At 38.4% G+C, this 13,674-nt stretch overlaps 1 protein-coding gene across 1 annotated transcript in view; it reads right to left on the bottom strand.

Moving 5' to 3' along the window:
• ANKFN1 (ankyrin repeat and fibronectin type III domain containing 1) overlaps nt 1–13,327 on the bottom strand; it is a 103,091-nt gene extending 89,764 nt beyond the window's left edge. The window contains exon 1 of the mRNA XM_021288440.2: nt 13,184–13,327. The gene's annotated coding sequence lies outside the window, so the exon portion shown is untranslated. The remainder of the gene's footprint in view (nt 1–13,183) is intronic.
• Between the last annotated feature and the right edge of the window lie 347 nt (nt 13,328–13,674).

The following is a 13,674-nucleotide window of genomic DNA, read 5'->3' as shown; positions in this document are numbered from 1 at the left end:
TGCAATCCCAGCAAGGGAGACGGCAGCTTTTAGAATTGAACTAAAGCTCCTGCCAATAAATTCTTTACCCACTTTCTCCTGCTGCTTGCAACCCATGGAGCCTTCTTCAGCATTATTACAATGACAAGGGCAGAAACATGTACATTTAGAACATTCAAAGCTCATTCTCGGCATAATAAAAATCTTAAACACCCAAAATTAATGCTTAGTGAGTCTAACTGCATTATACTGAAGCCTTTCAGAAATATCCATGTACATAATGCTATTGTTAATACAGGAGTATTTTGCTGATCATTCCCATTTTATTACTTCAGAATAAAAAGACATTGGGAGCAATATCAGATCACATTGAAGTTTTATGAAAGAGACAGGGACAGCATCAGTGCAACCTCCTGCACTACTACACAATGTCCGTGTCTCCCCCCACCAAAGAAAAAGAACAAGTAATGTTTTTTCCCTTATTTTGACAAAGAAAACTGTTTTCTCTGTTTAATATAAATATAGCATCTCATACGGGACATTTAAGATATTCCTATTGTTACAAAAGCAGCATTTTTGACAGACTGGTAGTGAAGCTGAGACTTGATGACCACAACGCCAATTTAAACAGAAGTGGAATTCTACACAGGAACATTTCTACCATGAAATAGTAAGAACTTTATCTATTACTATAAATCCCAGCTTCTCAAAAGCACAATTGAAAAATTAACTGCTTCAAGTACTGATCTCCTAAAGACTCTGACTTTGTTATGCTAATCCAAGGTATTAAGAATAATCAGAAAAGGAATTCATTAATGGCTACTTGAATCAACCACTTTTTGTCTCAGCTGTGAACACATCCCCCCAGTCAGAAATTACCTAACACCATGTGATTGAAGCTTATTTATTTACTTATATATAACAAGCAACTGAGCAGCTTGCAGTGCATGAAATGAGACTATGGAAAAGTACATTACAGCGCTCCTGCTTCAGGGACCTCTCAGTCAGAACTACAGTATATATGCCTGTTTTATTAGTCAGCGAAAAACACTGAAACTCTCTACTCCCTCAGTCCACAGACTGAAACTTAGGGACCAAGAGAAGATTGTCTGCCTTTTTTAAGGTGGTTTAAGAGGAATTTTTTAAATAAATATTTAAATAACTCTAAAAATATCATCTTGTTTTGTTAAGGTTAAGTATCTAAACACCTTACCTGTTATAAATATAGATCTTTCTATGCACTGACAAAGAGAAGCAGCCAGAACTGTTGATAGCTTCAATGACAATAGAGCAACATGCAGTTGCACAGGAATCTGTATTTTGCCTACAAGGAAAATATTTCATATTTCCCAGGTTTTTTTCTAGTTACAACTTGGAATTAAAATTCCAACATGAGAAATTTTCCATGGGAGGGTCATATTAAAAGACCCTCTATGTAAAAAAAACTTCTGCTTCGAATGAACTGACATGGATTTAAATGACCTGTGAGAGTATGTGGATGGTTGTATATGCATGTATAAGGTTTCTTGTCCACTTTCGGGAGCCCAGACTCTCGTTCTCCATGGCAGTCTGCCAAACAGGCCAAAAACGTGAAGAAACTTGACTTTCTGGCACTGTTCCACGTGAGATGCCGGGGAGCTGAGGGCTGGGAAAAGCGGGTGAGCTGGCGGGAAACCAAGCACATTTCCATCAAAAATTTCATTGGAATAGACATTTTCATGCGACGTGTTAGGGTTTGGTGAACTGGCATTAGCTGAGAGAAGAATGTTCCACTGGAAGGTTTCCAACTTGTCCTCGTGTTAAGATCTTGACGCTTGGACCTCCTATTTTACAAAAACGGATTTCTATTTCCCAGCGTCATGCACAGAGATAGAATAGAGTTTATTGTACCACTGATTGTCTAAAATTATTTGTCCTGATATTGAAAAAGAAGCTTTATTTCTCCATACTGCCGTGAGTGCGGTTCTCTCATGCCTGCATGATCTTTTTCAGTCCCCCCACCCCTCAGTGTCTTTCATCTAAATAGATCAAAACACAGAGTGTCAGCAGAACAGGGACTCAGTGGTGAGAGGAGTCATTTGTACTCAGAGACAGATTTTAACATCCATCTCTGGAACAAGATTTGTCTTATTTTCTTTGTCAGCTCAGTAGGGAAAACAGCACACGCCTACCTTGGAGTATTATCAGAACTAATGCATCAGGGTTATAATAATTGACCTGTAACAGCCATGACAAATGTATAAAATACATTAACTTCAACCACTAAACTTCAGAAATCTCTTGAAAATGAAGTATTTAACATTATTTTGAGAAAAGATGTCAGGAGGTTGTGGCATGACACAGAGGTAGAGAAGGCTACAGCACTGGATGAACAGTCAACCTACATTGAACGCACAAACAGCAAACCCACACCCACTTCAAATATTTGATTTCACAGATTCTTTAAGATAAAAGTGTATACTCAAGCTTAATGTAGTTAATGTGCTCCAACACTCTTTTCAATTATTGTATTTGCTTAATTAAATCTGCTGATTCCCTCTCCCCTTCACTAATCCCTGAAATCAGGAGCTGAAGGGTCTGGTGTGCCCATACAATCTTCTGCAGGGTTTTCTTCCCAAATTCTTCCTAATTTCAGCTAACAAAAGACACTGTCTCCTCTACAAAACTTGCTTCAGACATCCATGCATCATTATGGATACCCAACAATTATTCCAGCACAGACTTTTTGCAAATCTGTGTTTATTTTGCCATTTATCCAGGGTAGCAAGTTGAACATGAGAAAGCCTCTGTGCATGAATTAATAGAAACAACTATGCCTGTAACCTCACCTCACCAAGCAGGCATTCTGCTCCACTTTCTATTCAGACCAGATTGTTCTACTGAAATCACAAGGTGAATATGTACAGTAAGGTACCTTAAAACCTGAATAGTATTGTTAGAATTTAACATTTAATGGAACTTATCATGTAAGATACAATAAAAGTTGACCTATTCATGCTGCACATGTGAAATTTCTGAGTATATTGGAAAACTTTAACCAAATCCATCTTTGTCAATGATACCGCAAAATTGGACAGCTTCTGCGTGCGCAGCTTTTGAACCTGCCTCTCAGAACACTTATTCATGTTATGCCCCGTTCAGGAAGTGATCTCACTGGAAAATCTGAGCAAACAGTAGGACAGAAGTTCCAGACTCAAAAAGCTAAAGAATGTTCTTATTCCCCCCTTCGTCTTCTTTTAAATTAATCTAGTGCTTGTCAAAAGAATTAGATCAAAAACCCTAAAGAACAAGTGTTATTGTGTATACACAAGAACATGGTCATTTGCAGTGTTCTTACTTCATACTTCGTATGTTCACTTCGAGGTGCAGCTTTAACTTAACATCTTGGGCATTAATAGGGCTTCACTCAAAACCAGTGCAGAGGTAAAGCACAGATTTCTTATGCTGGAGGGTAAATACATATATAGTCATATAGATAGTTTATTAATGCAGTAATTCACCACCTAAACTTTTAAGTTCTTGTACTAGAAAGAAACTGAATAACCCATTCTCAACTGAGCACTGATATGTATTTCTTACTACTTGTACTGTAGTAGCATCCTTCAGTCAGTACCTCTCTCCATTTTGAGCAAGGACACCAAACTTGAGCTAAAGCCAGCATGAAACATATCCCTATAGGATTGCTATCTTGCTTTTCGCTACTAGGAATGAAATAAGTATTAGTGGAATAACAAAATATCAGCCAAACTTGTGCTCTATACAGTAGACTTAATCCCAATCCTTGACATATTACAGCAAGTCTTAAGGAAGCCTGTGGACATTGGACTATGTCGACTATGATTTCTCTTCACTATACCTATTTTCTGTGCTATCACTGGGAGCATTTCCAATGCACATATTTGCTCTGACACCTCTGGACACCATTATCATCTTCTCCCCTGCCCTTGAGTGAGATTGACTCACTTCCATCTCTTCTGTTACAATGAAAAAGTGAACAGTAGCTACGAGCTGTCAATGAATTGGATTTCTTTTTCTCCTGTGTGCATTTAATCCTTTTGTCTATATACCTGACATAGCTCGTTTTGTCATTCAAGTCATACTCATATTTTACAACAACTCTTGGCTAATTTTTGCAGAAATTTATACCTGGCTTCTATGTTCTTTTCAATTGGATTAAGCAAGATGAATAACAAAATAAAACAAGTTGGCTACATTTAATGCAACAGTTATGACAAATTCCTTGAAAGTCCAAGTTCCAGAGATGCAGGCTTTCCTGGGTGCTCCTGCCATCAAGCACACACAGTTAAGACCCCTTTCTACATCTCGTAAAGGCAAAAAGAACTCCTAAAAACTAACTTCACCCACTCCAATCAAAATGCCACTCAACTGCTGATTGAAATATCCTTCATTCAAATCAGAGTGAGTGCCTTTAATGGCTACCCAAATGGCTGTCAAATTAAATAAGAAACAAAATGCAAATAAATTAGCATTCCTAGCTACTGATACACTATAAATATTTATGAGGAAAAAAAGATGCTGTAATTTCAAATGATACCACAGGCCTATTTTGTACAAACAGTTAAAACAGTTATACATGCAATACTGTACTTTGCAATTTTTTTCCATTTCACATCACCATAATCACCTAATAAATATTTAAATGGACCCATTTGCTGTAACTATAAAAGAACCGTGTAAACTTGTTGTCATCTAGACACATAAGCCGCAGTGGAGTCAATGAATTTCAACAGTCACTTAATATTGCAAGCCACAAGCTACCTTAAACCTGCCAGCAACTGTCTGCCAGGAAGCTACTGTAGCACCACGGCTACCTCCTCCAACCCAAGACACGAGATTCATTATGAATGCTCGCATTGCTGCTCTAATTAGGCCTGGGAGAGGTTTAACAACCATGCTACAGTCTTGCTGCTGACAAATATAAAAATAAAGCCTTGTTCAAATTAGCAATGTGAAGTGAGAAGGCCTAGAAGCAGCAACTGTCTGACCAGTAGTGAAACAGTTCTAATCTATAGTGAGGTTATTTTGCTTCATAAACTGCTAGTATGTTACCTGCAGGAGGTCTCCCTGTAAAATGAATTATAGTAAGCTATATGTGATAATTAACCGTGCATTAGCAAATATCTTGAAACAGGGGGGCTCTGTTTTCTCTGTATTTTGACTAATAAAAGCATGAATTTGTTCAACAAATGATCATTTAGGTTGTGGAATGCTAAGCATATTGGAAGAACACAGTAAGCAATAGAATATTGTAGGTGGACTAACAGTTTCCTTACAAAAACAGGCTGTTTAATAGGCTGGCTCCATACTACGTTATTCACAGTACTAAAAACCACAGTGTTGGGAAGACAAATACAATATACATTTAAAATAATATAAACCTTGTACTCCTATTTACTTTTAAAATGCCATGGATGTGACAATAAAAAAAAAAAATCCATAAGCAAACGTTTATTTCAGAAAGACAAAATCCCAAATGACTCTTTCCAGAATGTAAACAGATAGTGAGGCAATTGGTATGGTCATCTTCTCGAGAGGAGAAAAAATGTAGCTGGGTTTAAAATAGTTTACATCGCATGAATGTGAAGCAAGGAAAAAAAAAGGTATTATCTATACTGCCTATCACAATAAAAATAAAGTGGTGCTATAATTTATTTCAGCTTCATTTGCATCTTATGAAAACATATTTAACCATAAGGCTTTATGGACCTGGACCAGCCGTATTCTTGGCTGGGAGTCAGGGGTCAGAGCCACTTCAGCGTACGCAGGTTGACAATCTGTACCTCTGTTCATACGGCATGGACTAGAGCTATAGCTTCCAAACTTCACAAGCTGCAAGTCTTTCAACTGCAAGTAATCTCTCAGCTTTAACCAGACCCCATGTAGCAATGACTGATTGTAGGATTTGGCCTTATCATGGGAAGATACGCAGGCCCAGTGCTACTGGGGTCAACAGCAAGTAAAAAGATAAATTAGTGAACAATGTTTCAGTTCATGAATATCAGCATTCAGAAACCTCTCAAAACTTTAAAAATCTTTAAAAGCGTTCTCTGACTAAATTTCAGATGAAGCCGAGGGCAGCGTTCACCTCTTAGCTGTGTCTTTCTGTTTCCTTCACCCAGCAGAGCTCACCTGCTGTGGAACACACAGCACATGTGAAGTACCAGTCTTTCACTTCAGCACCATGGGTCTACTCCAGCTGCAGTGGGAGGTATCAGCAAGATACCCCCGGATTTCCAAGGCAGGGAGTTATTGGTAAGATGCCAGAATTATGCACATGCAGCAGGCGTTCTGTCTTAGAGTAAGGGAGGATACTCAGAAAGTTGGTATCTGGAGAAAACGGAAGGGGTGTGAGCGCACCATCCTGTGATACACAGTCAAGAGCAGGAACGCTTCTCATCCGTGCCTTGCAGCCTTCCTTTGAACACCCGTTTGAGTCAGCCAAAGGATATTGGCTTTCTCATGTCTACAGGAATAACGATTTTTTGGCAGCTAGTAGATGTATATGTAGCACATGCATGAAATATTTTCTAGTAGTTGAATGATAGTTGACATCAAATTAAAAAGGTGGGTCGACAATACATTATTTAGAAAGCATATAGAAAGAAAATATGCATACTTCTCACAGAAAATACTATATATAATTAAAAGGTTACTACAAGTGAGTGGCAAGCACATTTCTTGAAGTTTTGTTTGCCTTTTTTTCTTTTTTTCCCCAAAGGCTACAGGTTATTTCTCCTACTTACACCACAGAAAGCCAAGAAATTATAAGAAACGTCTTGCACTAATTTGGCTATCGTTACATTCCTCCAAAAGAGCAGACAATTGCTGTCTTAAATTCGTAAGTGGCAATCATCTGGGAAAAGACAATGAGTTTGAGATTCTATTATTCCTGAAATCTCCATCAAAAACATGTTTTATTTATGTCCAAGAGCAATTTAAGTGTATAACGTTATTTTTTTAATGTTTCTCTATCTCAACAACATGATTGTTCTCCACAAGTAAGGACATCAGATAATTTTAACCATCACACTTTGAGAGTGACTACATGTATTCATACCATTACACTTAATAAAGTTTACAAATCCAGTAACTCTTCTAAAATTTAATTTTCCAAACCAAAACCAAACCCCTAAAAGTTGTTTTTATCATTGCACTAACCTTCAGTTTTCTAAGGTAAATGAGAGCTTGGGAAGTAGTGTGCTGCAATTTCACAGTTGAATTATATTTACAGACTTTCAGGCAGAGGGTAAGATTGCCCCCTTTTGGATTTTTTGAGTGTAACAGTCTAAATAAAGAACTGAGTGCAAAGTATTCCGAATCCCAAATCAAGATTTGTATTTCAGGGATTATTTGTGCTTCATACTGATGTGTTTTAGTGTTATTATGCATATGGCTTCACATTCTTTATTAAAGCAATAGGCAGGAAAGAATTCAACTGCTCTTGCCAGCACCCACAAATGCACAAAATCTCAAGTCATATAAAGGTAACACATGGAACCCTCCCAGGAATGCACTAGGAAAGATGGAACACACGAGGGCAACCCCCACTCTGCTCTGTAGGAGAAACCTCAGAGACAATAACTTATAATTACAGTGTACCATAAAGTAGCATTTTCTGATAAAATTCAGAGAGAGCTTAGTGTTTTAAATAAGAAATGAAACAACTGAATTTCTGAAAACCATCAGGACAGTTCTTCTGATTCTAGAATTAATTTAATAGCAAAAGCGCTCTTGGTGTATTGATCTGGTGGCTGTTTGCTTGGTTTTCACACCTAAAGTTCGGTCTTCCATCAAGTGTACTAGTCCTTTAAGAGATGTTCATGACCGCAGTCAGAAAACACACAGTAACCAGGAGTCTGAATTGAAATATGTATTTTCATTACGATCTTATTTTTACTATTACAGGGCCATAATGCCAAATACGTTCATAATAATCTGTTATTGAAAGCAGTGCAATTTAGTCCTTTTAAGTAGTTAATGATCAGAATGATTTTGCAAATTAAGCATAATTAGTCTGTTGCTTGACCAGCACCTTCTAATTTTAGGAAGCTAATGTTTTTGCAATGTATGATTACATTATACATTACTTTCTTCTTTTTGTTCCAAAACTAAAAAATATTCTGAACTTGTTTCAGTTCTGTCTGTTCCACATAACTTTGGCATTATGGCCCTAGATCACTGTTTCTTTCTTATCTTTGCACAGGTGGAACACAGACCCATATCATACTCATATCATGTTCTGTGTGTTGAAGTAGGGTGGTATGAACACCAGTCTCCAGGAGACAGTGCCATGCAGAAGGAGCATGGGCACAGTCAAAGCTCTGAAACCAAGAAATACCTCTCCTGAAAGCCATCACCCCACAAACCTGTGTGTGCCTTGGGCAGCATTTTTACAGTAAGGTAACACAGCCTCTGCTGATTTGAATGTAGGTGCACCCAGTAGGTGCACCCACTGGTAATGAGGCATCACAAAACACTCTCAGGACCGATGCTGCACAGCAAGAAGAGGAGGTACAGGCCACAACTTACATTTTTCTGTTACCTATGTGTTTTTTTGGAAAAAGGGATACGGCTCTACCTCCAGCTGGCACTTCTCTCAAGTGGAAGACTGCCTGAACTTAGTATGCAAAGGCATTAATAACGTTTTGCCACAGCACAGACTAAAAAATTGCACTTCCCCTGTCTGCCAGTCCAAATAGAAAAGCAAGGACATGGTGTAACATTTCAGTCCCAAACTCCAAGGAATATAACATTTGTTTCTCCATCTTACTGCAATCAAAATTATATCACCAGAGGGTATTGTCTTCCAATAACTCACATATAGTTCAGTCAACTAAACCAAGATTAGACAATAATACTAATTTATACAATACAGCGCGCTTGAGCATCAGTACTGATCTTATACCCTGAGCACAACACTACAGAGCAATGTTCATGTGGATGCTATAAAATATCATTGTGCCAATGAACTTCAAAGCAAGAGCACCAGAAATAGGCCACATCCTTCATATTTAATTTTTTAAAAATCAAAAAAGCTACCAGTAACATTTTTTTCTGTGGCTAATATTGTAATATTCTTAATCTCTTAGATATCTAACTTTAAAGAGTGTGATGAAAGTGATCTGTATCATTTACACACGCTTTATCTTTGCTTCACAGTAAATGGATTATCACAATATTGAAGATTAGATATTATTAATTTTCATGTTTTCACGAAACAGCTGAAGTCCCACCTTTACTGAGTAAAAGTCAAAGTAGAGCACCAAGTGTAACAAGATGAACTGCAATGTAACTTTCCAGACTGTTTGCTCAAGTTGTTTAATGCCCTGTGCATTTCTGTTGAGGAAAAGCAAGAGCTTAAGTTGAATTATGTCCTTGCTGCTTTCAAAATACTTTAAAGTTACTTAAACTGCAGCCAGTGTGTCATGCATTCCAGTACAGAATATAAGAATCTATACATTTAGTGCCACTGTAAGACTTTTACCTAGAGTTTTCCTCTCAGTGCCATGAAGTTAATCATAAGGAAGGAATGCATGCTCTGATCATGCTAATTAGCTTACTAAATATGACTTCTAAAGAGATCCCTTTAATGTGTCCTCAAGGATGCTTAAAAGCCATTTTATTAAGAGAAACGCTTGGTTTCCTTTCCTGGCGCATTCATTGGACCAAAAGGCTCTCATGAAGTAATCTGTAGCTATCTTGATATCTATATATGGAAGAAGAATACCGCAGCAAAACATACATTCTATATTCAATGATCACATTTTTTTTTTAATTTTATAGTCACTGAAAAATACTCTACAAGGATAATGATCGGAGCAGGAGAAAATTCACTCATGCTTTTCGAAAACTTAAATAGGAACTTTATAGGGCATACTTTTTTACACATAAAAGGCATGAACCAGCACTCTGGCTCTCTCCACTTAGTTCCGTGCTTTTGCTTTCCCTCTTTGCTGTTAATGAAGGACACTGAGGAGCACTGCCAACTGATCTATGGTTTTGCTCATGATTTTTGATATAGATTCTTCCCATCCTGATATCAACTCCCATATTATGGACTGGGGCCTTGACACAGACAAGTCTTAATCCAGTTAGTACACAAGCTGCTTGGGTGGGAGGTTGGCCCTATATCCCCCCCTACTGCTGCCATCAGGCCTTCTCTGTTAATTCTTCAGCAGCACCTACATGAGAAACAGGTTCTACCTGTTTCTTGGTACGTTCTCATGACCTTTCTCATCCTTCTCGGAGTTCGGAAGGCATCACACTTGAAACAAACCAGCATCAGCACATAGCAGTTGTCACAAGAACAGTGCTCCTTGTAGGACAGGTAGGAATTCTGTTTGCTTATTTGTTTAGAAGGAAAAAACTCTCCATTGTTGGCAAATCTATTATGGAACCTGACTGAAACATGTGACTGGACTGATACAATGCAACAGAATCTGAGTAAGCTTAACAGAGAATTATTTGAAAATACTTGAAAGACTCTTTGTGAGTGTAGGAGAGAATGCTTATTATGTGCTTCCATAATGACATATTTCATCCAGACTTAGAATCTGTTGAGTAAATCCCAAAGCAATTTATGGTTTCTCTAAAGCGATTCCCACACTCCTCAATTGTTCTTCAGGCAGCCGAAAGGCCATGTAGCACAGAAGCAGCTGGAGGCTGTGGAATGTTTTCATCTGACTTATTGGTGAGTTTCCACTGTGCTTTTTTAAAAGTTGAAGACAGCAGATACACAACTGGGCTCACAAATATATCCCAATGCTGAAGACTCGTTATAAGAGATACAATAAAAAAGATTGAAAGCTGTGTTTTCAATACAAAGCTTTCTTGCATCTATCAAACATCAACGCGGCTAGCTTGCCTGTGTTTACAATTCCCCACCTTTTTTCTAACAGTGTTTGGAACAAGCCAAACAATCAGCTAGGCCATTTGATCAGTGACTTTGAGTCACAAAGCAGATATTCTGTAAAAGTGGGAGGGGAACATAGCAGAACGCTGCATGCATCATGATTATTAAGTACTCTGCACAGAAATGTCAGTTCTAAGGGATATATTTTCTGCTGGTGTAAGAAGTGCTCTGAAGTGAAGTGCCCTTCTAATACACCCCAGGAAGGCCAATGGCATCCTGGGGTGTATTAGAAGTGGGGTGGCTAGTAGATCGAGAGAGGTCCTCCTTCCCCTCTACTCCGCCCTGGTGAGACCACATCTGGAATATTGTGTCCAGTTCTGGGCCCCTCAGTTTGAGAAGGACAGGGAACTGCTGGAGAGGGTCCAGCGTAGGGCAACCAAGATGATTAAGGGAGTGGAGCATCTCCCTTATGAAGAAAGGCTGAGGGAGCTGGGGCTCTTTAGTTTGGAGAAGAAGAGACTAAGGGGGGACCTCATTAATGTTTATAAATATATAAAGGGTGAGTGCCATGAGGATGGAGCCAGGCTCTTCTCGGGGGCAAACAATGATAGGACAAGGGGTAATGGGATCAAGCTGGAACACAAGAGGTTCCGCTTAAATTTGAGAAAAAACTTCTTCTCAGTGAGGGTGACAGAGCACTGAACAGGCTGCCCTGGGAGGTTGTGGAGTCTCCTTCCCTGGAGACATTCAAAACCCGCCTGGACATGTTCCTGTGAGACCTCACCTAGGCGTTCCTGCTCCAGCAGGGGGATTGGACTAGATGATCTTTTGAGGTCCCTTCCAATCCCAAACATACTGTGATACTGTGATACTGTGAAGTAATAACTTACACTAATAAATGCCATAATAACTGAATAGTAGGCCAAATATGTGGCAACTCATTTGACACAAACCCAATTGGCAAAATTTCAGTAAAGACACAGTATAATTGGACATATCATCACATTGAAAACAAAGGAAATGGGGATTAATTCCTCAGGGAATTACGGGCTACCCTTCTGTCATAGCATGTATTGAGCTCAGTGCAAAGTTTTAGGTAAGTTCTTCAGCGACCTTCCTTATTGTGAGCTTAAAACTGTTATCTTTCAAAAAAGAAACCCTTAGCGCTTTATTGAGTATGTGAAAAGAGTGCAGACAAGAATGTCACGCTGCTTCTAAGACAGTCAAGTAAGTTGTAACATGCATGCGCAGGCCCAGGCCTTCCATCAGGAGGAGCAATCTCCATGATTTAGCTATGTGAATCACTATTTATCTAGAGCCTCTGACAAGATACAGTCAAATAAAATTCTTCCAGAGAAGATACAGTCATGCCAAGTTATACCACTGTTTTTCACTTCAAAAAGACATCATAATAATTTTATGAAACATGCAAAAACTCTAGCCTTGTGCAGTGCCGCAGTTGCCCATGAATGTGTGAAAAGCTCGAAGTGCTGTTGCTATAGCAGGCATATGAGCTTCGAATTCACTGTTATTGCATGGAAAACACACTGAGAAAGAATTGCAGGTTAATGCCAGGTTTCAGAAAATTAAAATGATCCTTTTTTTATACTATTTGTCATGGCAGTCTGAGTTTGGGAGCACAATGCACAATTTCTTCATCTTCCACTGACTGGAGCTGATTTGTCCCTTTCAAAACTGGTCCAATAAAGTTTTTGGTAATGCCAAAATTTACTTGTTCTTTAGTTATCAGAAACAAACACACACATTCCTTTTTGCTGAAGATCAAAAGAAATAAACCTTTTCATAAAAAACAGTCTTTCTCAGACTGTCATAAAACTCCATCCATACTCACTCCAGGTTGCCAATTTTTAGTACTGGGGTTGCTCATGTGTAAATGCAGAACAGTTATTGCTATTAACACCCTCCCATAAACCGAGTCTTGAACAAAACAGTGACAATATGAACAGTTCCACAAACAGAAATTATAAACACCTAGTCTTAAATACGACAATTAGTTGCTTACAAGTATGTCCCATTAAAAGGTTTTGACCACACAATCAAAGTATTGGTATATTCTTGAATTAAAATACGAGCATATATTTGGAAAGCAAAACAAAATTGTTTTTTCCCCTATAAATATATGAAATTCCATTCTTCAAACAAAATATTCCACATATTTAGAGAACAGAAAAGAAATAATCTAGTTATGCATCACGTTAAAGGAAATGCAATTTTCATTCTTCAAAGGTTAAAAATTGTGTCCAGAAATGCATATAGAAATCTGTTCCGCAGATAAGTGAGCTAGGTAAGAAATCATTTGAAAATACTTACGTAGAGTGGGTCCAGTTTGGTTTTCTTCTCACCAGATTACTCTGGTTTTTACTTCTGCTGTTATTCAAGCCTCAGCTGAAACAAGCCGTCTTTGACAGAGATGCATTTCCTCTGAGCTGCTTTGTCTGTCTGCAATTCCCTAGATGAACACTGTTCCAATAATTTATATCACTATCGGAGTTCTGTTGCTCCCCTAACACAGGCAGCACGTCCGCTCTGTCGTCTCCCTCTTACTGAGCTTCTGCAGGAAAGAAACAATAGATGAGGAGCTGACAACTGATAGTATCCAACTACTCAAGGAAAAGCAACCTGAGACCACGAAGTAACACATTAGACTGTAACAGTATACTACAGCATGTCATCTGTCCTCCGGTGGCATTTTGAACCTCCAGCAAAACTATAAAATACTGCTAATAAGCTTGTGAGGGCACAACATTGGAAAAGGATTTTTAAACAATATCATGAAGATCATGGCATTCAAAAGGTAGATG

The sequence above is a fragment of the Columba livia genome, chromosome 18, assembly GCF_036013475.1.
Source record: "Columba livia isolate bColLiv1 breed racing homer chromosome 18, bColLiv1.pat.W.v2, whole genome shotgun sequence".
Classification (NCBI taxonomy): domain Eukaryota; kingdom Metazoa; phylum Chordata; class Aves; order Columbiformes; family Columbidae; genus Columba; species Columba livia.
Note: the sequence above shows the minus strand (reverse complement) of the source record. Positions and strands in the feature narration are given on the sequence as shown.